Raw genomic sequence first — 26,514 nt, 5'->3', positions numbered from 1 at the left:
ACCTTACTTTAGGATTTTGCTTAGAACAAAAGAATAAAAGCCATTTTAATCAACTCACCTTCTTTTTAATCAGTGCAACATGAATTTCATGAACAATTTATGGCACTCGACAACAACATGGGACTTCTTTCAGATTTGCAAAAAAACAAAAGAAAAAAGTATCCTAAAAGAGAACACCATCACTATGGATAGAAAACAGGCAGAATATGGTAGGATATGAGCAGGCATAATTGCATGCTTTGATATTTATGATGAAAGACCTGAGCTGAAAGAAAAATGACAAAAATGCTATCTTAGCCTTTTATGAAACAAAGAAAACCTGAAGGTCGTGCAATAGTAATTTTCATCATTCCTTCCAAAGCCTTGGCAAGCTTTGAAAATTCATATGTAATAGCAGCTAGGTTTTCTAAGTGAAAATGCTTTGAAATCATCTTGGGATATACAGTGTATAAAAGAAAGCTTCATTTTTCAACTGCAACAAAAGCAAAATTATATTTCAGAACATTAAGCTGACTATTTTAAATGATGTTGTCTTAGTTCTAGAAGAATGTTCATTACATTGTACAATTAATTTTCTTAAACTCAGAATGTTCTGCTGTATATATTAACTTTTAAAGAAATTACTTCTGTAAATTAGGAAAGAAGCTCTTAAAAATTGCAATTTATTCACTAAAATTTAGCAAAACATGTCTGGCAAAATCCACCAACTTGCATAATAAATGCAAGCTACAAGCATACCATAAAAAGTTGTTTATTGTGATATTTCCACAGCTGCATAGCATGCAAATCCAAATTCAATCCTAATTCTTCTGTGTACAAAGTAATGGTCAAATTTAAAGATACCTACAATCTCAACTTTAAGGATGCTTAATTTATCTTTAAAGTAGAAGCATATTCTATCTAGTCATAATCATTTCTCATCTTCTGAATGAGTGGGATTTATTTTACCAATAAATCATTCTCTCTTAGTTTCTGCATTTATTTGGACTATTGGGCCTTTTTCCTGCTCATCCCTGAAACAGAGGCTGAACACCTGTTTAAGCTATAATTTGACATCAATGCCTGCCTCTTCCGATTGAAACTGAATCCCCAGCAGTAGAACAAAATACAAAAAAAACATCTCAGGGACAAAAAAAAATCCAAACATTTGGAAACTATTTCAAACTTCAGAAAAAAAGTAGTATCAATGGAAAAGTAAAAGGAAAGCTATCCAAACTTGTTATTTTCCTTTAGTATTACCCATTCTACATAAATTTTCTTTTTCTTTTTCTTTTTTTTTTTTTTTTTTTTTTCATTAATACGTGTTTTAGGAAGTTTACTTTTTAAGAACATGGAAAGGAACAAAAAGTGTATTTAATAACCCAAACAAATTAAGCATCCTGCTGCCTTTCCTGGCAAAGTCAGAAGAAAATGTGTTTGTTTATAAAAAGAACTTTTTAGAGGTGATAAAAGCAGAGTAGAAAAGTAGAAGCCTTTTTCATATGTCTGGAAGTTTTTGTGCCTTTTTTTTTTAAGACTCTTCAAGTGTTCACCTCTAGACTATCATTATTTGCACATGTGGGCAAAGCAGTCCTGCACTGCATAGCATCCCAAAGCTTCTTTAATTCTCCAGTATTTGCTGAACATATGGATGAATACTGTTCAGTTTTAAGATGTTCACTTTTATACTTTGTTACTTTGATGTAATTTAGCCTTTTAGAACTGAGATGACATGTATTAGAAGTTATCTGTTCTACTTAATTAAGTTTAGGCACAAGCCCACACTGCACTTGGCTGGGTACAATTGCTCAACTGGATGTGGAGGATGAACAACGAAGTGCAGCTTAGATGCTTGGGCTAAACCACCAAGAAAGAATGTTTGCCACTTAACAATGCAGGGAATGTTGTAAAATTGTGTTTTAAAAATAGGGCATATGATGACATTCTGTGGCTTTTAATGTTCAGAGAGATGAAACTATTTGTTAGGTTCAATGTCTAAAGGCAGTGAGACTTAGATCCAAATTCTTATCTTGGAAATTCTATGTTTAGATGACTAGAAACGGGGTCAGAAACAAAGAACCATCATTGGTTTTGTTTCAGAACTGGTATTTTAAGCATGTGAAACCAAAAAAAAAAAAATTATTTCAGGAAGAAAAAATAATACATGAAGATATCCAATTCTCTTTGATGACAATAAATATAGAACCTGACATCACTAGAAAGTTAAGACAAATCTCTGCACCTTAAGATAGCAAAGGATCATTAAATACCAGTTTAGTGGTACAGGTGGTTGAGACTGACTGTTTTAAGTCTGAAGGCTACATGTTTTGATTCTTAGCATCTGCGGGAAAAATTCAGGTTTTGACCAGCTTTTGGAAGACAAAGCTTTCTTGTCAGGTGTGGAGGTGTGACTTCTGCCATCATTTTGTTTACTCTTTCTTGTGACTCTGCTCAGAGGAGGAAGGAGCAGCTGCCCTTAAGAATCAGCTTGCCTTCTTTCTCTGTGCATTCTCAGAGTTTTCTATCAATTTAGACTTTGGAGAAGAAGTCATATCATTAATGATTATGCAGCCTTTAACCCTTCAGAAAGCATTATTTCTCCAAAAAGAAGCACTAACAGGTTGTTAAAAAGCTTATCTTCTAAACGCATAATGAAGAATTGAGAGAATTTGTTATTCTTATAATTGTTAATGACTATTGCTATTAGTGCTATTTTTACCATTTATAGTGGTAGTTGTGTTGATTCCTATATGGTGTTACCTAGGTTTTACAATATAATATTCCGATGTATTAGACACTGTATAAATATTCCAGTATTCTGAAGAGCTTATCAGTGAAATACAAAACTACTAACAATAAGCACCTACAAGAAATAGACTGGAGGAGCACAGGAGAGTGAATAGATGTCATTTATATGTCCTAATACAGAGGTCCTGAACTGTCCTCTGGAGGCAGTTATTTCTCTTCATTGGTTACATTATGTCACAGAAGTTTACACTATGTCACTCCTAACCACTGGCATCATAAAAGAATAAAATCTTACAGAGGAGTATGTAAAGTTGTAATATTTCTGCTAGTATGGGATTTTATTGCTTGAATATATTATCTGGACATACTAAATACTTGTAGGAATATACAGTCTTCTGTGTTCCTGTGTCTACTAATATGGATTCCACAGCACAAGATGTTTCTGATAAACAAATATATTTATTTCAGCCCTTTCTGGATGAATTGGCCCTGTCCTTGCTCTGCTGTTCTTTTTGCTCAGCTAGGGAAAAACTGCTAGGTGGTCTCAGGCTATGCAGTGGTTATAACCATCTCCCCATCTCCTGTGCATAAGGTAGGAAGGCTTCTGTGGAGAGTCTGGTCTGGAAACCACCCTCTAACCTTCCACTAGAGTTTATTACAGTACATGATCAACAATGAGCTGCAGACTGAATGAGCCACAGTTAAGTATTTTGCATTCTGCATGTCTGTTGAAACTGTGCTGAAGCACCTCTTCCATCCTTGAAATGTTTTTAACTTCGGGAGATTAGAACATCCAGATTATTATTTCTTTTAACAACTACAACAACAAAAAAATCTCATTATGTTTTCCTCAAAAATGCTGAAAACTGAATTGGGCTGAAGATTGATCCATTGCATCGTTGGCTCAGTAGTACAAAATAATAACAATTTTGTTCAAAATCATATTTCTTAGATTTTGGTTTTCATTAAGGAAAAAAACCACAACCTGAAAACATATGAATGTAAGTGATAAAAGAATCTGGGGAGATCTTGGAACAACAGCTCTAAGCAGTGTAATCTGTCTCATTTTGATCTTTGGAAAGGAGACAAGTAATTGTCTGACCCTACAGGACAAATTATTACCATAGACAAAGAGGATAAGAAAGAAAAAGAGATGCAGGAGAGACTTGACTTTACCTAAATAGTAGGAAATCTTGGACACAGAAGGGGAGTGAGATAATGTTCTTTCATTTTTCAAGGACTTGTATCTAACAAATCACTCTAAACAAAATAATTATGTGTAGGAAATGCTCTTCCTGAGTTTTTGTTGTTTCTGTTGGGGTTGAACTAGAAGCTAATAGACACTTCAGCTGCCCTGGGTTTCTGAAGAATCCTACATGGGTGGCAGAAGCTCTGCAGAATAGGGGTCTTATGGCTTAGAAGATGCTGGCAGTACAATTATCACTTGGGATTTATCCTAAATAATTTTAAGATGAATCACCTGAGGTTACCTTTGCCACCCTCTATATTCAGTGAAAAGAAATAAGCATCTCTAAATGTCAATTCAGTTCACCTAAGACTCAAACATTCTGAAAATGCTTATCTCCCTCCACTGATTACTTTTGTGCCTAGAGTGATTAGGGTGCTAATTTAGTAACCACAGTTAGGTGAATACAATTAGGTCTTAATCTCCCCCTAATTTTCCCCTAAAAGCATCGATACTATTATTATTCTTGGGGAAATAAAACTTAGTTTTTTCGGGATTTTGTTTGTTTGTTTGTTTGTTTTAGGTTACTTTTTTCGAGTGTCTGCGTTACTTTTACATGAGCACCCAAAGAAAAGTACATACCTATTTTATTACTTATCTGAGAAAACTTGAGTCCTGAATTAAATATTTCCAAAAAGGGTGACCAAGTTAAATATTTGACTTGGTTTAGAGCTTCTTTAAAACACTACATAACTATTATATGATTATGATCCTATAGGGTCTAAAGAGAGACCAAATAACTCCTCATAATTTTCCAAATCAGAGACTATTCACATAGTGGAGGTGGGAACGCTATGAAATAAAAATCCAGTACAAGTTTTAAAACGAAGAACTTTTCTGTTTTGTTACAAAAGAGAGAGAACAAATAATTTTGAAAGGTTAATAGGTACAGTTTAATTATTACAAAGACTCATCTTTCTGTATTAGTCGATTTCTTAGTCAAAAGCCCAAAACCAACAGAATAAAGCAAAATTACAATAAAAAACCAACCAGGCATCCTTTTCAGCATTAAAAAAAAAAAAAAAAAACACTGCTGAGAATTCTTGTTTGTTTACAAATTCAACATTCAAATGTTTTCATCAAAAGCTTATTTCAGGCAACAAATGAAGTAATCTTTTTGGAAAGTAATAGGATTTTATTCTCATGAGATTCCCCACAGAGAGGTGGCCACTTTCTTAAATAAGTCAGTCAGGTATGATGATACCTCAAATCCCAACTGCTTGAAGCAAATAAATAATAAATGGAGATGGTATTTGAGTCTGAAAAATCATCCAAGAGGTCAAGATCCTTCCTTTTGGTGAACTCTGTAAGATGTGTAGTGTGGAAGCAAAAGCTAAAGGTTAGAAGCTTGACCATGCACTGCACTTCAGCTTGTAAGCTCAAAAGTGGCTACTAACCATGAACCAAACACATCATTGAAGGATGGGGTTTTTGTGTTCCTTTTTTCCCTGTTCGTTCCTTATAGTCTAAGGTTTGCTTTCACTCCAGGGGAGTAGAGAGTCAGAAAACGCAGGAAAGAAAAGTTAGCATTCTTTCTGAGCACAAACCTGCTGCTAAGCTGGTATTTTGTATTGATTTTTCCTGAAGCCTGTAATCTTGAAAGCTTGTAACAGAGGATGAGGTAAATATCATTTTATTTGCTCAAATAGGTTTAGATTAGATTGAGATGAAAAACTAGGGACAGGCCAAATTAGGACTGAAAGCAGCAATTACAGATTATTGTTTCCAGCAGTAACTAGAATAGGTTATTTCACTGATAAAAAGGCTTGCTGAAAGAAAGAATAGGTGATTTTCCTTAGAGCCTTAAAATAATATCAAGAAAAGTATAGACAAGGAAAATACAAACAGAATTTAATAAGAAATTTGTTGTGTTGTATGTTAAAAAATTCAGGCTACCTGTAGAGCAAATTAGCATGTGAATTATTGAACTTGCTTAAAATGCACAGTTTAACAATATATCCTCAAGAATAGATACTTCTGAGTATACACAATATGGGTGCTTAGCAAACTAGTAATATACTTTTCATTGTGTACATTTTTTCTCATCTTGTTGAAAAACAAAGCATACCATTCAGCCTGAAGGATAATAATAAAAATCATCTCTTAAAAGTAATTCCTTCGATAAAATAGTTTCTGAGGGAAAAAAAAAATGTGTACAAAAGCGTTCAAATGATACTGACAATAAGGCATGGAATTTAAAAGGCTTAACCATGTCTTATCTCAGAGTCTGTTTTATTTCTTCATCTTCTGAGCACTTCAAACATATGAGCTGTTATTCCATCTTTAGATCAGTAACTTTGAATTGTTCTACCTGTCATTCTGCAGTGACTAGCACAGCTAGATGTCATACAATGATTGTTTGCACTTTCATTCTTTCACATTAAATGGCAATCATCCGGTCCTTTTGATTTGTTTCTTTTATTTAGCCCTGAAGTTTTTACACTAGAATCTCATTAAAGCTGAACTGGTGTACTCCTGTCAAAAAACTAATGGGAAAAAGTTTAAAAGAGAAATGTTTCACCTATATTGTCACTTGCTGGTGGAGTTGCATTTATCAAGATTTGCAGAGTTTACTTCTTTGGTTTATGTTCTTTTGGCCTTGTTCACCTCTCCGTGGTTTTTTTTTCCCTCTATTGTACAAAATTAGGATGGTATGTTCTAATAAACTAGACACCTAAATAAAATAACAGCAAAAAGAACAACAAATTTTATCTCCTGAAGACAAATATTTCATTTCATAGGACTGCTAAGTCAAGGATGTTGTCAGAGAAATTTCCTATGCAAAGGGCTAAGCACTTCACTGAATGTACATTGTTTACAGAAGTATAACTATATATCTGAGTTACAAGAACAAACGAATTAAACAAATCCTCTGTTGCTGATATTTCCAGGCATATATGATGATATTATTTGTCATTCATGCAGGCAACTAAGTCCCACCCACGAAAATAACTCTACAACCCTTTTCCCCTCCAGCAACATTTGGTTTTTGATTCAGGTAAGACCTTTAATTACAGCATTAAAAAAAAAAAAAAAAAATGATTACTGAGCTCCTCATAAGAGTTCTCAAATTACACAGAAGTTATTTATGCAGAAGTATGGCTTGCTCTATCAGGAAAAGAAAAATCATACAAGACCCATTTAATCTATGGTATGAAGGACAATGAAAAATATATCCATTCAATAAGAATCTTCTTTTATCTTATGCTGCTGCACTGACAGATAAGAGAAATATATCATGTGGATTCTGATCCCTCTATGAGTTCCTGAAAATAAGATAAGGGTCTGTAAAATGCTGGCAAATTAATCCCAGTGAAATTACTAACCATTTTGTCTAAAGATCCGGTAGTCAGGAGGGATAACTTAGAGGTCACCTTTACTATTAACGCTAAGGGTTTTCTAGCTGGTATTGTGGCATACATTGTACATCTAAATGCCTGATCTAAAAATGAATTCTCAGCATTTCTGAATATGCTTCATAGATTTAACTCAAACGATGCAAGGCTTTTTCCTCCCATGTAAAATGTGATGTTTTAAGCCCTTTGTCTCCCATTTGCCTCTGCATAAATGATGACCTCTTCCTCAGAAACTTAAATGATGTGCAAGCTGCTAGATGTCAAAGGATCTCCGTGCCTTGAACACAACGATAGTACTTATTAACAAAAAAATATAAAATTACTTTGATATGTAATTGTTACAGAAAATTCCTATTTAAGAAATGCATATATAAGAAATAATGACCAAAAGGGAGGACATTTCTCAGCAGTTAATGACTAGATAGAAAAGTTAATGGCTGCAGGTGAAGTCAAGGTCGCATAACTCAGCCTGTCATTAATAGCTTGGAAATGCCCAGCCAGGAGGTCATCACTGCTATTACGAGGCATAGGAATATAAAAATATAAAGAAAAAAAAAATAATTACCTTTTTGTGTTTTGAAAAGTTAGAACTAAAACTGTAGGTTGCCATGGATATGTTGTGCTGTTTACTAGAGTTATATCCTCTTAGCAGTTAAAGGCCAGGGTTACAATTCAGCATGGTGCTGAGCCAAAACAATTAAAGCACACAGCCCAAAAAGCAAACCTCAGCATACTGCAAGATCAAGGTTCAGGTTTATAGTAAGTGGATAAACATTCCCTCAGGTGTATTTTCAGTAATGAGTATTTCTGAGGAAATAATTTTTAAGGTAAATCACACCTCTTAATACATTTGTTTCCTAATTTTCCCTATTTAAATTTTATACCACTAAGTCCACATTTACTCTTGAATTTCTGACTTATTTTCACCATTCTTTTCCTTATTGATTTTCACAATTTCTCATTTGTTTATTCACTCTTAATATTTTTAATTTATAAAAAAATATATCATAGAAACATATCCCTCCTCTGAATCGTACTGAAATCAGGAGTCAGATATCTTTTGGAATGAGTTCCAAAGGTTAAGAATTACATAAAAATATTTTTTCTTTGATTGTTTAATTGCACTTTTTATGTCAGATGCTACTTCTCTGCTCTTAAGTTCTAAATGAGGATAAATAACATTATCCAACTTTGTTCCTTATCATTCATTATGTGTGTGTCTCAATAATGTCCTCCCTTTGCCTTACATAATGGCCTACGTACTATCAAATAAAGAACAGAACTACACAGAAAGACATGGAAAACACCCCTTCAGTTTTCTAGACCTTACAGCTTAAGACATGGTAGGGATGCAAGTCAATACCTTTAAAATGCTACCCTGTATTTTAGGACAGTTCAATAATGGGATATAACCCCAACAGAATATGAGATTATAGAATCTAATTAATCTCTTCAGTAGAGAGTTCTAAAATGTACTTTCAAAAAGTCTAAGAAAATAAAAACTAACTTAAAAAAGCATGCTCGTTTTCATAGAATTCATGTGCATAACTCTATTATCATACAGCTATGTGATGTTGCTTCATTTTTCAGAAAGTTTTTGAGTCTACTTCACTGCAATGTCTTTTGCAGTTGGCAGTAGTGTAATAAAAAGTTGCATACCAATAAAAGTTCCAAAGATAAGTATGAAAATAATGAAAATGAGGTTGGTGAATGTCACTCTGTCACTCTGCAGTGGCATACTATCTCCATTATTCATATTAAAACAGGCTTATTCAAAACCACTATTATTTGGATTTATGTAAGACCAGGTATAATGCAATTCCACAAGAATTAGAGTCTGGAACTGTGTCTGGAACTGAGACCAGAGCTGGATACTTGAGAACTCAATGTATTTGTGTAGAAAAATCAATGACAAGATTGTCATTGATCTTAGGATGAGTTGGTTATTTTTTTTCCCCTTTTACTGAGTATCAGCATCATGGTAAAAAACCCCAAAACCAAAACAAAACCACCCAAAAACAAAGGACCAGAAACAACCCACAACAAAAACCAACCCAAAACAAAAAGAACAAAATGAACCAAAACCAAACCGAAAAAAAACAACCAAACAAAATGAACTCAAACATACATATTAATATTTGTATATATATATAGGTTCATACACAGATATTATGTAGAAACTATTTGAAAGAGCACCAAGGACATTGAGAAGCACCTGCTAATATTTCTAGATCCTATATGTTCAGACATTCAGAGAGCTTTTAAATTACATCCAAAAGTGAATATTATCCACAAAAAATCCTGTTTCCCATCCAAATGGTTGTGCAACAATGTAGATAGTTCAATGAAATTTTTGAATCTCTACTTATATATTCAACAGGAAAACACTGCTAAACTCATATCCTTCCTCCCCAAATAAAGTTTGTAAATCCAGCAGGGCCTCATGATTTGCATATCCAGGGATCATCAGAAGAAAAATAGAAAGAAAGCCTCAGAGAGAACCTTACAGATAGCACACTAAATGTTTCCAAAATCTATGTGTCCATGACAGACAGGAGAGTATACCTCATAAGTAGTCCTGAAGTAAAAATCAACACTTGAAACTAAGTGTCATCTCAGAACCTAATAGGCTCAGGATCCTACAGTCTATGTCTACAGAGACAATGTTTATTCCCAGCAAAATGTCAATAGTTTCATCTGTGTAAAAGTGTGTTTTTAAAGAAATAAACATTACTAAAGTAAGTTTCCAGGTCTCAATTTAATTTCAAGATTATGAAGAGCTCATTCCATTAGAGGTGATACAGAGGAAGATGTCAGTCAATTGGAAATAAATGGATGAGAAATTATTTTCTTTGTTAAAAAAAAACCCAAAAAACTAATACACAACAAAACAAAACACATACCACCAATACCAGTCTAATTTCACGAAGGCAGATGCAACTCCAAGTAAGGGTTTGTGTGGATTTTAACCTGGTTCAGAAGGCATCAATTATAGTGCATATACAAACACAGAGATCTCAATCTATATTTTTCATGAGTAGTTCTGTATAAGACTATGGAAATTCTTGAGTATCGGATGAGCTGATAAATACATATAGTCAGCTGACATTCAAAAACATAGCTGTTTAGAGTTAAATAGAAATATAACTAATATCTCAAAAAAAAAAAGAGAAAGACAAAGAAATTTAAAAGAATCTAGAAAACTGAGATTATTTTCATTTTGAAGATTTTCATTTTTTTATATTTGGAATTTACATTTATGATGCGTTTGTGCAATACATTGTCAGGAAAGACTGTCTTGAAAGCAAGCCAGGTTCATTTGGGACTAATCTGAATGAGTGAAAAAGCATTTGGGTCACTTGTTTTAGTATCTTTTTTAGTAGCAAATAGGTATCAATCCTCCAAAAAATGTTAGGTAATTTAAAAATGGTAAGGCACAGCATGAGATGACAGTGAGCTGATCAGAGCCTAGAGTAGGTGTTCCACCCTCTTACAAATGAATGTTCCAGAGGATGTCCAAACTCTAGGGCTGTACTATTAAAAACAGAAAATAAATAAAAAATAATAATTAAAAAAAACAATAACAAAACCACCCCAAAACAAACAAACAAACAAACAAAACCAGGACAAACATTCTCTTCAATTTAAAGAGAGGAAACTTGAATCTTTTTGGTGAGAGATTAAATTAAAGCTCATAAACTTACTGGCTTATCTTGTCCTTGCACGTTGGGCCCTTTTTTTTTTCTAGTTTGGTTTTCTGGTTCAGCTTTCATTACTGTCCAGTATTTCTTAATTCTACAGTCTTAATCTCTAGAAAAGCTCCCACTTTCAAGAACACTATTTGAAAATTTCTTTCTTATTCTGGCGATAACTTGCAATGTTTTTAGAGCTACAGCCTCTGGACTCCTCTGATTAATTACATATGTCAACTTCCTTAGGGAAAAAAAATAGCATCTTTTACAAAATTCTCCTCTCCTCTCCTCTCCTCTCCTCTCCTCTCCTCTCCTCTCCTCTCCTCTCCTCTCCTCTCCTCTCCTCTCCTCTCCTCTCCTCTCCTCTCCTCTCCTCTCCTCTCCTCTCCTATCCCTCTTGTTCTCTGCTCTCTTCTTTCTTCTGGGATTGCAAATTCTGGCAGCTCTTGGACATAACCAGTCAATGCATAGCAAGTTCAGCACAACACTGTTCCTCATAAATTTCCCTCCTCGTATGCCCATTTCTGTAAATACCAAACTGTTGAAGTAGGGTTTCTCACAGTGGAAATTATTTCAGAATCAAAGCATATGAAAGACTATATTTTATCTTTATTATAAAGGAGAAGTTATATATTTCAACTACAAAAACAATGTAAAGGTTTTGAAATATTTGATATTTATTTGATGGTTTATTATACTTGAAAAGGGAATTTTTACTTACAGATTTGAATTGTTTATGTGGCTCACCGTTATCTATTTAGAAAATGAAGGGACATTAAATTAAGTAGGTGAAATAAAAAGCTGTGGAATGGTGTTTCTCAGGTATAGGTTTCATGAAACAAATTCCCTTATTTCTTACATTGCTTTTAACAGGTTGTTGTTAACATTTGCATTTTCTTTCTCAGCTGACCTCTTTCAAGATGCTCTGGCATTTGCTACATTTCTGGAAGAATAACTTTGTGCAATCAGAAGTCTGTGTGATCAGACAAAGCTTTCCAGCCATGCAGTTTTGTTGCTCTGATCCACACCTACTGACATGCCAGCTTACCTTGATATGACTCCTGTATGAGAATTTAATCAGTCAGAAAGATGCAGAAAGAAAGACTTAGAGGTTGAATTATACTTAACAGTAAGGCAAATGGAAAAACTGCAGAGCAGACTAACACATTGTTTATGCTGTATTAGAATAAGTAAACGAGTTGAGCAATTGCTTTCAAGGCACCTGGAAATATTTCTGAAGCCAGTGTTCACAGTTTCTTCTTAAGTGTATTTATTATCAGAGAAAAAGTATAAAATACATTTTGTTTTTAATTACTGATATCTCTTTCCCCTGTTTAATTAAAAAAAAAAAAAAAAATAGAAAGGAAAGAACAAAAACCACCTGTACAGCATCTATTGAATTTTACAAAGCAGAGAAGCAAGATTAAATCTGTACAGCAGATCTAAAGAAAAAGGAATAAATAACCTGAGGTAAGACCTCTGGAGACCAATTTAAATGGAAACTGAAAAGCAAAGGGTTCAATTGGCCTCCTATACATAAACATATCTTTGGATTTATTATAATTACTTTTAAAGCCAGAGAGGATCCCAAACTGATTTATGAACAGTGTAATAGCCTGGATTGAAATATCAGGATGGGTTATAAAAAGAAGAATATCATCCACACACAGTATTCATTTATGTTCCTGCTTGTGTGCATCAGTAATGATACAGTAAGTTTACAACATTTCTAAAAGCCTCAGGAAGTGTTTGAAAACTAATGTGGAGAAAGGAGGAAAAGATGGACAACAAAGCATAAATACAAAACTCAGGAAAAAAGATTTTAAAAGACTGTGGATATTTTATTATTATAGTATTTTATTTTTGTGAAGAATATTGAAGCTCATTCTCAAATCTCCAAATAGATGTCTCTGCAGTTCAGTTTCACCAACACCCAGAAAGTGTAGTCTTTTTATTCACATCAAATGCTATCATTGCATCTATGGAGACTGCAAGGGCATCATTCTTAACCTTGTCTGACCAATGCATTAGATTACTCTCATAAAATCTCAGAAATACTGGACCTTTATGTAACAGTCTGCTTAAAAGCTGTTTCTATCTTAATGCAAGCTGAGTTCAAATAATACTGTTTACAATGCATTTCCAATTGCCTATTTTTATTTCAAGTCTAGTAAAAATGTGATTTAGTTTCTTTTTTCTTTTTTTTTTTTTTTTTGATCACATTGTAAAACACAACGACCCTTGTAAAAATGCATTAGACATGCTTCTAAAAGAATTCACTCATCTGCATGTACCCTGAGTCTCAATTAATTTCCTAAGAAATCTACCTTTTTGTTATAAGGCTGCATTTTATTTAAAATAAAAATCTGGGAGGAAAAAAAAAAACAACACAACAACAACAACAACAACAACAAAAAACCAAACCAAAAACAAACGGGGCTGGGGAGGGAGAAAGGTATGAGAATATTACCTTTTTTTCCCTTTTATTTTTCACGTCTTCATTTAATTCTTCTTTGTAACTTTCATACCTCCCCTATATGAGTATCCATGTCTGCTGAGATTGGTCTTAATCTTGGGCAGACGGAGGGAAAACCAGAGATGGGTAAAGAAGAACATGTGCGAGCATGTGTGTGAGAAAAAGACCACTGCAAAATTTCAAATCAGTATGGACCTTTCCAATAGATTTCAGCACCTGCAGCTACTATTTGAAGTGAATGGGAGTTCTGGGAGTTACTAGGAAAACAAAAGAAGTCTTAAAAAACTGGAAATGCACTATAATATGGGTTCTAATATGCTTCAAATTAAATGGTAATCTTCATAATTGCTCACAGAAATATTCTAATGTTTCATGAAGATAGTTACTTATCTAGGAATCCATGGTCTCTAATTTAGCCCTGTGGACTCTGCAAGTATTCCCTCTGTTGTTCTCTGTATTTGAGGCAAGAATACACTATACATTTTTCTGAGGAAAAATAAAGCAGTTTAAAGAGCAATAATAATCTATCCTTAAAGCAGAGATGACTGAGCTCCAGAAGTTAGTTTTGTAATTGATGGTATGAAAATATCAAACAAAATATATCGCCATTCTCAGGTTTTCTCTTGCACTTTTTTTCATCTGTACATAACACAAATGCTATTCTAGAAGCAGTGATTTAATGAATTGGAGGTTCCGCGATGTTAGTTGATCTAATTTAAATCCAGTGAATCCAGAGGTTCTGAAGGTATCTAAAAAATTAAGAAACACCTGTTTTCTCACAGAAAAAGTGATGAAGTCTCACTGAATTTGTCTTTCTATATAATGGGCTGCTAAATGGCATTCTGAAGTAGGTTTTCAGCTATATATAGTAAATATTTAAAGTTCTCCATATTTATACAATTAATGGGTGACAATTTCAGGAACTGATGCTCTTATTTTTGATGTATAAAAAGCTGTCCAATTCAAAATATTTACTTATATGTCATTTGCTAATTCTGTCAAATCATGGAGGCCTTCACAGCATTCAAACTCCCCTTCAGTGTTTGCTTTGGGAGGATTCCCTGCTTTTCAGCCACCTTGGAGGACAGGGTATTATTCTCAATTAAACGAATAGAAAGTTGAGTTTCTAGACTTAGTTACTCTCTCACATAACAGGAAAAAGGTATACCCTTCTCTCTTTGTCAGCTCTGGTGGTCATCATTGCTTTCCCTCTTCCTGCTTCATAGAATTGCACATATAGCAACGCAGTTGGCCCTCAGGACTTCTCTTGAAAAAAGGGCTTCCAAATAGCAAGTCTTTCATCTCAACCATTCGCACATCTAATTGATAATCATACACTGGGATATACATCATGAGATTTACAACACATTGCAACCCTATATAGAGTGCATTTTGCCCAGTTTGTGCCCTGTGCTGATTTCCAGATCCTAGGTCATAAAAATAAGAAGAATTATAACTTACTGTTTATTACTGTAGAACTTACTCCCTTACTTTATCTGAGAACAAAGGCAGCCTTGAACTATAAGCTACCAAAAAACAAAATGAGAGTATGGCGTCTTGAAAAGCCTGCATAATTGAAGCCTACAATGATGTGATATAGCCATTGGAGTCCTTTCTGTGTGTAAATTGGTATCCTCATTTAAAGGAAAGAAAGACCTTTTAGAATATCCTGAGTGGGGACACTTACACTCAGTAGAGTTTGTCTCTAGACGAAAGAACAGTGTGTGCATTTTGGTTAACATGTTCTTATCGTTCCCTATAACCAAATACGCAAATGAACTCTCAAAGGCTGAATTTATTTTTTACCATACAATGTTCATTAAAGGATAGCTTGTGACTATTGTAGTAGGCAGCTGGTGAAAGTGGGTTGAGTGAAGGGCGAGTGTAAGTTTTGCTGAGCAATAAGAGAGGAAAGATGGAAGTACTTGTCCCTAACACAGTATGGCTTGAATATAATCATACTCTTACATTGGGAAAAGAGCCTTTGTTACAATATTGAATTTAGAAGATAGGAAAGGGTAACTAACAGGTCAGTCTGCAATTTCTGTATCTTTTGTATAGTTGAGTATGTAACATTCCAGCTGGAAAATTATAACTAAGAAGCATTTGTCTCCAGCCTTTCTGTAAGTGTACAGATCTAGAGAGACATGCACTAAGCAGTGACATTTCTCTTCATTATGTAACCACTTTTTAAAATGTGTCTGAGCTTGAATGAGATGAACCTTTGCTGAACTATGTACCTGTATGTAGGTAGAACAATTTCAAACTACTTACTCCAAGGACAGCAGTTTGTTTAGTAAAACTGTATTATCTGCTATTGATAACAACACTCCATCTCCTACTCTATCACTTTTATCATCACATGCATTTCTAAAGTGCTCATGGCCACACTGTATGCTCACTCTCCTTTTCCTTTACCTTCTTGTTATACAAGCAAGGATGATCTGCTTCTCATATTGCTGAAATGATGTGGCACAGTCCACACAAATCGTCTTCTTTCTCTTTACCAGCTCCCAGCAGGTGTATAAGAAAGTAGGAAAGGTAAAGACAGGAAGGAATAAGATTATCCCAAACAACAACTAAGCACAGAATAGAGAAAAAACCTGCTTTAATTTTTTGAGGGCCTTATTTAAGGATTTTCTGTACATAATTCAGCTTAAATCTGACTGTAAAGTGTTATGAACAGTAGGCACTATGTTATTTCATCTAGATTGTAACAAAATTAGTAAACTCTTTTTACATACTCTGCTCATTATTCTAGATTTCTAACTTGTTGCACATTCTATTGTCTATGACCTTGCAATATCATTGTCTTTTGCTTAACTTAAAACATGATACTAATCCAATTGATCTATTAATGACCTTCAGGTTGAGAAAAAGTATGAACATATGAAGAATTCAGGACTTAATTTATTTTCCTGGAAAACAATTAAGTTATAGATAAATAAGCTAGCAAAAAATGTTTAAAATACAGAAAAAAAAATTAAAATATAGATTTGAGGTCGTCATTTGCAAGATTCCATTTAGGGGCAGCCTATGCCAATGAGAATGTGTTTTATATCATGGTTTTCTGTACTACTTATGAAAACTGGTTCAGTTTTTCAACATATATTTTTGCTAATTTATACATTTATTTGATTTTCTCCTTATCGTTTTAAGAAAATTTATCTATCATATGAAAGTAAATTAACAGTTACCTAGTTCTGGCTGTATGGTTTCTGGATCATCCAAGTTTAGCTAAATTATACCCCACATAGAGTCAAGAATGGCTTATTTTGATTTTGGAGACTTAGAGTAAATATTTTCCTGATCTTCCAGACTAACATGCAATGTGATGACATGCACAGAGAACTTTTTGTTGTCTGAAAGCTCTTCAGAGTTATTTTGTCCTTACATGGTAGGTCTTAAAGTATTATTGGACTTAAATATTCCTGGAGAAGAGAGGGCTCTGGGGAGACCTTATTGCAGCCTTGCAGTACTATAGGGCATACCTACAAGAGAGCTGCAGAAGGAGTTTTTACGAGGACATGCAGTGATAGGACAAGGTGTAATAGTTTTAAAGTGAAAGAGGTTAGATTTAGATTAGATATAACTAAGAAATTCTTCAATATCAAAGTATTGGGACACTGCAACAGATTGCCCAGAGAAGCTGTGGATGCCCCATCCCTGGAAGTGTTCAAAGCCAGGTTGGACGGGGTTTTGAGCAACCTGGTCTAGTGGCAGATCTCCCTGCCCATGGCAGGGGTATTGGAACCAGACAACCTTTAAGGTTCCTTCCAACCCAGACCATTCCATGTTTCTATGAAATATTAAATAATATTTAAAAGAGTGTATATTAAGGCTATTCCTTATGACATTTCTGACACACATCAGCTTCACACTGGATTAGCCTCCTTCTTTTCCTTAGCGTAAGCTAACTCTAAGAAGACAGAAAATTAACACTAAGTGTAGTCACTTTAATAAATCAGAGATTGTGTGCAGCGGCTTGAACCCAAGAAATATATTTTTAGCTTTGTATATTTTTGGGGAGATTTTTAATACACTTAAATGTTTTTAAATGTTAAATGTTAAATCTTAAATGTTTTTATTTTGTAGATAATGCATTTCACCTAACAATTGTTCTTTGAATGTTATTTGTGCATATGTACCATGCATATTAAAGTAAAGACAGGAAAATTTTCCTGGGAAGGGCAAGTAAAATGGGCAATATATTAAATGTAAAAAACCAGGGCCATTTCCAAATTATGCTTGATAAAATCAAGGGAAATAAAGAGAAGAGAAAAGCTATAATAACATTTGAAAGAGCTCCCTATGTTTTATTATTATTACCCCCTTGAAATTTGCTTCATATGAGTTTCACCCAGGGAAGCAGTTCACAAAAAAAAAAATAAAAAGTGAAAAAAAACCCCAACAAATGACAAAATACCCAACAAAAAAAACAAAGAAACAACCCAAGATCTATTGAACTATCTGTTAAAAATCTCTTCAAGATTACACAGATGTGTAAAGATTTTCTCAAAGACAAAAAAACTAAGTGGCCAACTAACAGAAGCTCCCTAAATTGTATCAAAACTCAGTTTATATTCCCACAGATGTCTAACAAGCTGTGTATATGGTCTTGGATTATAGACTGGGAAAAATCAATAGCTTGCTGTCTCAAAGGCACCAATATAGATTATGAATCACAGCCAGGAAGTTGTCAGTGATCTTGGCTGCCAACAGTGCTTCAGTAAAGATATTTGCTAGTTCATATTCTTTTAATGTGCACCTTTCATATATGAAACAGAACAGGTCAATTTTTGACCAAAAAGAAAAAAAAAAAAGAAAAAAGGTAATTTTAGACAAAGCTATAGTAGATCACAAAATAAGAAACATCCAATATTATCTAAATAATAACATTTTACCAGGAGGTTGGTTTTTATCATGTGGTGGTTGGTGTTTTTTTTTTTTTTTTTGTTTGTTTGTTTGTTTGTTTCCCTCCAGCCCTAGAAAAAATACCTCCCTCATGCATTTTTTCTTGTTTATTCCACATATTACTTGTAATTGCTGAAACTAGTTCATACAGTTGTCGGAAATAACAAAAGAAGTAGGAGGAATTCACTGAAGAAAACTAATGGCAGAATATACATTTATTATTCTCTGACAATCATTCTGTAATACAGGAATATATGAGATCACTTCAAGGAACAGAGAGATTTTTAACGTGAGGTAGCATCTTGCTTTGGAGTTACAGAAATTGTCCATGAACATACCACACTATCACTGCTTTTCAAAGTACTACATTTAGTAAAATTACAGAACTAGTAAATAGAGAGGATTTTGCCCCATTTCATTTTTTTTTCCCCAAAATTTCAATTTAATAACAGGTACAAAAATAATTAAATTTCTTCTTGTACTAAAAGTATATTTTTGAGATACTTCTAAACTTCCTGTTAGGCATTTAAGCTACTTGCTTCAGATTTCCCGCAAAATGCTCTCCACGGACTATGTGGAGAATAGAGTCTAGAAGTTCTAAGTCTTCAACAGAATAAAGCAACTATTTCTATGACCTGCATAAAAACCAACCAAACAACCAAACCAAACCAAAAAAAAAACCAAAAAAAAACAAACAACAACTCAGCTCTCCAACACATGACCATTTATTACTACACTAGAGTGTTGTTTTGAGTGAAGGCTCTGGGGTTTGTCAAGTTATGACAACTATAAGAGCTTGAACATGTCAATAAATCAACTCTGGGAAAATAAACCAAGTTAAGAGAAATCAGCTGTAGCATTTTAAGTGGCATAGGGAACAGCATCTAACCCAAAAGAAGTGATCATATTTAGAGAAAAAAATTTCCCATAGGCTTCCTTATTTGGAGATGGTATAGATCTGGAGTGAGCACATGGGGAAACTGGCACTACCTGTGCTATCCATATGTCTTCTGCTTTTTCTGCCTCCAGGATACCACATCACATTTGAGCCTCTTCTACAGTGTTGCGAGGCAGAGATCAGGAGGTTTGAGAGAAAAGACAATGAAGAACATGTGAGTCCGAGTGCTTTACATCTTTCCAAGATACATTTGCTGATTTCACATTGAATACTTCTATAGCAACATTAATGCCCTTGGGATGTCTTTGTTGTTGATGTTATGTGTTGTAAGGTGAAAACTTGACAGCATTGATTTCCAGAGTAAAGCTATCAGGAGAAAGTAAGGGATGCTCGAAAAAAACTGTCCTTGCAAGTGATTGATCCAAATGTGAGAGAAATATTGCACGACTATTTGTACTGTGGTTATCCAGTTCTAGAGAACTGCAGCTATGATAATCTTCACTGATGTTCAGCTCTGGATCAAAACCAACAACAGATTTGAGTTGTCTTTTTAAGAAAGACACAGAAAACTGACAATAGAAACTGGATATATCTGCATAATTTTTGCACTGCAGGAGGTGGTAGCAAATTGAGTGAGAATAATTAATATTATGCAAAATTATTATTATGTAAATAACATAACTTTTTTGAAAGTGAAGTTCAGACTACTTTTTTGCATTGGCAACATTCTTCAAGATTGTGGCCATCTTATGTTTTGCATCAACTAGTTTAGCTGAGGGTTTATTTCAGCATCTCTTATGCTTTTACACTGTCTAAAATTATGATGGCAAAAATCTTTCTGCATGGTTTGTTTTTTTTTTTTTAGGATTTTTTAAATCCTAAAAATGCAGTCTGGGGATTCCCCAAACTATTTATCTTAAAGACAGTTTTAATTAACAGATTAGGCTGAAAAATGGTATAGCAGAAATCAGAAGTGATGAAAACGTAAGTATTTATTGAAGGAAACTTTAGAGTTCTTTAGATTAAACTGACAAGTAAACTGCTCATTTTCAACTTGTGAATAAGGACACACATCACTGTGCCTTTTGCTCCAAGCCAAAAAAAATCAACCTTTAAAAAACGATACCTACTTTTTAAATCTTCCTGAACCAATAATGATTATTTGTAAGTATTTAGACTACAACCAGCATTCTTAGTGATAATTGCAAGCACTTAAGCTAAAAAATTATATTGGCAGTCCCCTTTTTATTACAAGATTTCAGGCTGCACAAGACCTCTGTTAACAAATTGTTATGGAAGTTTTGCTGTGCTTCACTTCTTTGTTAGTGAAACAAGGTTTATCATATAAGTAGTTTATATGGCTTTCTAGCAGTCAGAAACTTTCCTCTTCAGCAATGTTCATGCCAAGACTAAACACTAGAGCCAACCCTGCCTGTTGCTGGGTCCTCTCTCACCCTGCCCACGATCCAGGTCCACATTTCAGTCCAGTCCGGCCCCCCTCAGCCCCTATCTGAACTTTCAGTCAGGCCATTAGCAGTGTCAGGGCTCCCTTAGATTATGGGGCTCCCACCCACAGACTATGGGGGTCCTTATGGCATGTGGCAGGGCAGAACAGGGTAGGCCGGTGCCACCCCCCCAGAGAGGGTGGCCAGAAAAGACAAAAAATGCGTGATTAGCATATAGGTTGCCTGTGATTCACCGGGCTTTCATTTTGCAGACGGTGTCTTTAGAGTTACACTATGTAAGACTTTTGCAGAGCTTGGGAAATACCTTGCTAAGAGACTTTCACTTCAACAGGACTTCATGTTTTTTTTGGAACATGAGAGGTAGTAACTAATAACTACAAACCTCTCCATCTTGCTATGAGTAATAATAACAAGACTTGCAAGTTTGAGAACACTGTTGGATCATCATTAAAAGAGCTAATTAAGGCAGAAGAGGCATCAGTGATTATATAGCTGGACCGAATTGCTTTCCCAGTGAGCTAACAGTCTAAGGAACTGCCATTGCTAGTGATTCTCTCCATTGATGGTTGCAGAGCTGCTCACTAGATATGGGGCAATAGAAAACTGACCACCCCTTAAGCACAGAGCTGTTAATCCTGAAATAAGTGCTACAGTCTAGGTAAGACTTGACTCCGTTCTCCTCAAGTTTCTGAATCTAGCACCTGTATGATTACTTTGGATGAACCTACGTCTCTTGGTATTGATAATACACTTTTTTTTTTTTTTTTTTCAGGACTTCAGTTCCTTCAAGCCTTCAAGTTGAAGGAGGAGACAGTATAGTAAAAAAGTAGCTGAGGCTTGGCAGAGTATGTGAATGTCTTCAGATTAGTTGCTAGCATGTACGTTCCACTGTGAGGCTTAGTATTTTACTACATTTAACAGCAAAACATTAATAATACATCTATAACTTTAGAAATGCATTTGGTACTTTATTTAGTCTTCATAGAAATGTATTTGAGAAAAACATTATTTGACACGTAAACAAGCTAAATATGATTCTTTTGTCTAGATGGTTCTTTGCATTCTAACACGTTCTAGTACTTTTACACTTGCATTCTAGCACAAGGTTGATGTTAGCCACTAGTTTTAACTTGTTTTCGTTCATCACAGACCATGATCTCTTTTGAGTAGAAAGAAATATACATTCTTTAGTGCTCCCCTTTTTTCCCTAAATGAAATATACAACTGGATTTTTTTTTTCCCAGCTGATTGTTCTTCCTTTTTCTTATTTCATCTCTATTTTATTTTTTTTTGGCATCGTCTCCAAACTCTTTCAAAAGGTCTCCATTAAAGAAGAAGTTAAACTCTCTAGATCTATGATGCTAAATACATCCCATTTCAAAATACTGAAGTAAACACATAATTTATTTTCTTCACATTTAGCTATTTTTATTTCTCCAGAGTACTGATTTTAGAATATTTAAGTGTGCTAAACAAAGAATCTGCCCTAAGGAACACATGATGTAAAGACTTGATGTGGTGAAGTGGATAAACACACTGAATACTGTACTGTACTGTTCGCACGATGTTTAAGTAAAATATTTTTTTGTTGGTTGCTTAGTTGGCTGGGTTTTGTGGTAGCAAAGATGGCCAGCATATACGAATACTATTGTTTAAAAGCAAGAAAGATAAGAATGAACACTATAGAGGGAAAGAACACAGAGCATGAGACGATTATAAGTTTATCTTCTTACAATGTAGGGAACTCATTCTGCATCATCTAACAGTAGCTTGATGGTCATATTAAATTGTGACATCAAGACCAGATTTTTTTTAAGTGATAATTTTTAGTTTAAATTGAAATTATGGACCTGATTCTGGAATGCTTGTATAAAAAATACTATGCTGTTATGTAAAATGACTGTGTATTCTTGATGTAAAACCTATGGATCAAAAGAAATTCCTACTTCATCCAGCTTGATGAGAGATTAAATACATCCTAAACAATACTTTCCAGAACTGATGTTTTTTTTTTTTTTCTGAAGGAAAACAGTGTCATAAGGAACAGTGTCATAAAGTTGCTTTGCCCTCCCCCCCTCCCCGTCTGTATATTTTCTGCATTTTAATTTTGCCCTGCTCTTCATTTCAAATGTCTATCTAAAAATACTGGGACAATTTAATCCAGAGATAGTTAGGAGATAATTTCGGGCAATTCTTCAGTAGTATGAAACAGATGGAATTGGCCTAGCTGCATCTTTATCAAATGCCTCACTGTTGCCGGTAAGACTGCTGGGAATGAAACTGAGGGTGTTATACTGTTTCCTTCTCTATAAAGAGGTTTCACAGAAATCTTTACATCTAACTTATGTAATACAAGATAGAGTTATTTCTTTGCAACTTGTATTGCAGCAAATTTCAAGAGAGTCACATGAAGCTTTGAAAGTCACATGAAGCTTTGAAAGAGTGACTTCACTGCATCCATAGGTCAGATGTAGCTAAGTATCTGACCCATTTACTTTTTTCCCTCAAGTGCTTCATGCACTGTTTTTCTTGATTTCCTGCTTAAAGAGATGGTTTTATGACATCACAATGACATTGACGAAGGACGGAAGGATAGTTTACACAATTCGAACCTTAAGAAGTAGACTTCCTATTTTTATCACAACAATATTATTAATAGAAATAACAAAACAAAACCAGGAAATATATGTTGGACATCTTTGATTAGTGTTTTACATACAGAGTTTTTATGATTGGACTGGAGTTTTTATGATTGGACACTGTTTCCAAGTGTCATCATAGTATTTTTCCTTACAGGACTATTCATAAGCCAACAGTGCTGATGTGACTGAGAAATCAATCCCTGAAGGAAGGAAAACTACAATATATAATATAAAACTACCCAAATCTAAAATACCTAAAAGTAATATTTTTCTCTTGGGAAGAGTTTGCCATGCTTCTTATAGTTCTAAGTGATCATGCATTTATGAAAATATCCCATCAGAGAACTTGAGACTGCTAAGAATGGAGAAAGATAAGGACGAAGAAGCTAAGACTGACTAGGAGAAAGTTTTAAAAAAGAACACCTTTGTAATCCTATTATACTTCACTCGGAAGACTGTGCCTACTGGTACAAAATTAACTGCATTTATTAACATAGCAAAATAAAAATTAATCCTGTAGAATAATATTTCTAAGAAAGGAATAGGGTGGTAATAATCAAAGATATTTTACTAGCTTCCGCTGAAGGTTTTACTTTTCTTAAAAATGGAAAGGAAAAATAGTATTAAGAAATTCTCGAGGATTGCTTAGAAACAAATGAAAACTCAATAAAAATATTCAGTTGAATTCAGCTGATACATAACTAAATTAAACAAATACTTTTTTTGAGATACTGTAGAATTCATATAGGATTATTGACTTCCTGGACAGACAGAATATGTGGTAGTTTTCCCTTCTCATTTTCAGATGACTGGAAAGAAAAATGTTCAAAATATTTTTTATCATTCAGAGACATAATTTTCCTTTCTGTTTGGTGCAGCTATTTTCTAGAGGTCAGAGTAATCTGAATCTTTCTTCTTTATCCTTTCTTAAGCTTCCTTTCTATAATATATTTCTGATGCATTCTGTGGTGTAGTCAGGAACAACATGTCAGTTGTTCTGTAAAACATATAACATTAAAATTGTGTAAGGTTCTGCCAGTACAGCTGCAGCAATCTCTTTAGCTAGCAATGAAATAATTGTGCATGTGAATGCCAAAAGATTTTTTGAATATGAATTTTAAAGTTGTCTCTTTCTGTCTTGGAAATATCTATTGAACGTCTGTACAAGCAGAGTTAAATTATGGGTTTGTCAGAGAGCTCTGATTCTCATTGTTAAAATAACTGATAAACTTTTATTAAAAAGAGAACAAATGCAATGAATTAATATGTTGTTAATTATTTAATCAGCTATAATTGGAGTCAAGATAATGAAAGTGAGTTACTCTCAAATTCTACATGACATGCAACCCTAAATAATCTGTTTCAAAAATACAAACAACACAATGAAGTTTGCACTATACTGTATGTCTGTAGACATTTACAAGCCATCTCTTGACTTGCAACATTATATTTTTGTACAAAGGTGTAAGAGAATAAAATATAATATAGAAATTTCTCAATTGTTACTTTGAATACTCTAAGGTTTCCTTTTCAAAATTAAGAAGATACAGAATATTTTATTGTTCTGTGGTTTAGCTCCTCAATCCTCTATTTTAAGTCAATTCTCAATGGATGCATCTTCATTAACAGTTTATTACATTGTTTTGAGCCAAATTTCCTGATTGTCCTTACTTGCTATGCTTATATTCATATCATAAAGTGTTCTCAAACAGCATGAACTGAAATTGTTTTGGATAAAATCCAACTGGAAGATACACTCCAGAAAGCACCTAGCAGACTCCAACACCACTCCATGGTACCAACAATGGCTATTTTTAAATAAAATTACCCAAAACGTGAGCAGTATGAAAGCTGGATAGTTGACACCACTCTTTCACTCTAATAATAAATAATATAAATAATATAATAAATAATATAAACATGGCATACTAAAGGCTGTCTGCAAGATTTAAGGACAAAAGAGCATCCCAGAAAAGCCACAAGAAGGAAACGGTTTTCACTTTTTGGTGATAGGTTTAGGACAAAGAAGCTGCTCATCTGGATACAAGGAAAAAAAAAAAAAAAAGTGAGATTTTTTTTTACTCATTTCAACTGGTGTTCTGCATTGTAATGATTATTACATATAGGGAGAATAACACTCTGTTCCTCCTAACAGTATTATTCAAGCTCAAACAAGGCAGACTATGTCCTGGAATCTTTGATTCCTTAGGATAGTAATGAAAGCAACACTGAAGACTGAAACACCATGTGATCTTCATAAAAAGCAAAACCAAAAAACAACCACCATACATTCTGCATAAACAGAAACAGGAGAAGTTTAAACTGGACATGAAGCAAACTTTTCCACCTGAGTACAGTCAAGCACTGGAACGGGTTTGAGCAGTTTTTGTCCTTGGAGGCCTAAACCTGACTGGATAGAGGCATGAACAACCTGTTCCAATCTCACAGCTGACCCTATTTTTGAGCATAAAGGTGGACTAAATACTTCTTGAAGTCCTTTCTGAAATATTCTATGAACCCATCACTCCATAGTATATTCTTGTATCTCAAATAGCTAAATCCCTACTTAATTGCTGTATTTATCATTTCAGCAGGTCTTGCTGTTCAGTCTGTCCTCCCCACTGCAACAGATCAACTTTAATAAACACTTAACGTAGAGATTTTTGTGGATGCATTAACTTCACCATCCATCACAAGCAGTCATTCCTACTCATCAATCCGTACTATTGGGTATTGTACATGCTTGTTCTTAAGCATATCAATACTCTTATGTGGAAAGAGTAGACATATTCATATAAAATTAAATATTACTGTAAGATTCTACAGACTCATAGTCTAAATAAACAGCCTAGAAAGAATGGAACAATGAAAACTATGTCTTCAGAGTTTTCGTTGATTTTTAAAACACTATTTTCTGTTAGGCTATTAATATTTTTTAATCATTCTTACAGTGTCTTAACTCATCAGGACACTTTTATGAATCACTATAATTATTATAAAAGCTATTTATAATCTACTTTTAATATTTTAATACCGTGTTCTTCAATGTGCAAGAAGTGAAATGCTCATGTATTGCTGCACTGTCCAGTTTCTTCCT

At 34.1% G+C, this 26,514-nt stretch overlaps 1 long non-coding RNA gene across 1 annotated transcript in view; it reads left to right on the top strand.

The window, feature by feature from the left end:
• LOC110363798 (uncharacterized) overlaps nucleotides 1-24,735 on the top strand; it is a 46,248-nt gene extending 21,513 nt beyond the window's left edge. Inside the window, exons 2-3 of the long non-coding RNA XR_002422132.2 lie at nucleotides 19,441-19,523; nucleotides 21,548-24,735. This is a non-coding gene — a long non-coding RNA (uncharacterized LOC110363798). The remainder of the gene's footprint in view (nucleotides 1-19,440; nucleotides 19,524-21,547) is intronic.
• Nucleotides 24,736-26,514: the final 1,779 nt, after the last annotated feature.

The sequence above is a fragment of the Columba livia genome, chromosome 2 (assembly GCF_036013475.1).
Source record: "Columba livia isolate bColLiv1 breed racing homer chromosome 2, bColLiv1.pat.W.v2, whole genome shotgun sequence".
NCBI classification, from domain to species: domain Eukaryota; kingdom Metazoa; phylum Chordata; class Aves; order Columbiformes; family Columbidae; genus Columba; species Columba livia.
The sequence above is the reverse complement of the archived record's forward strand: the minus strand, read 5'-3'. Positions and strand labels throughout refer to the sequence as shown.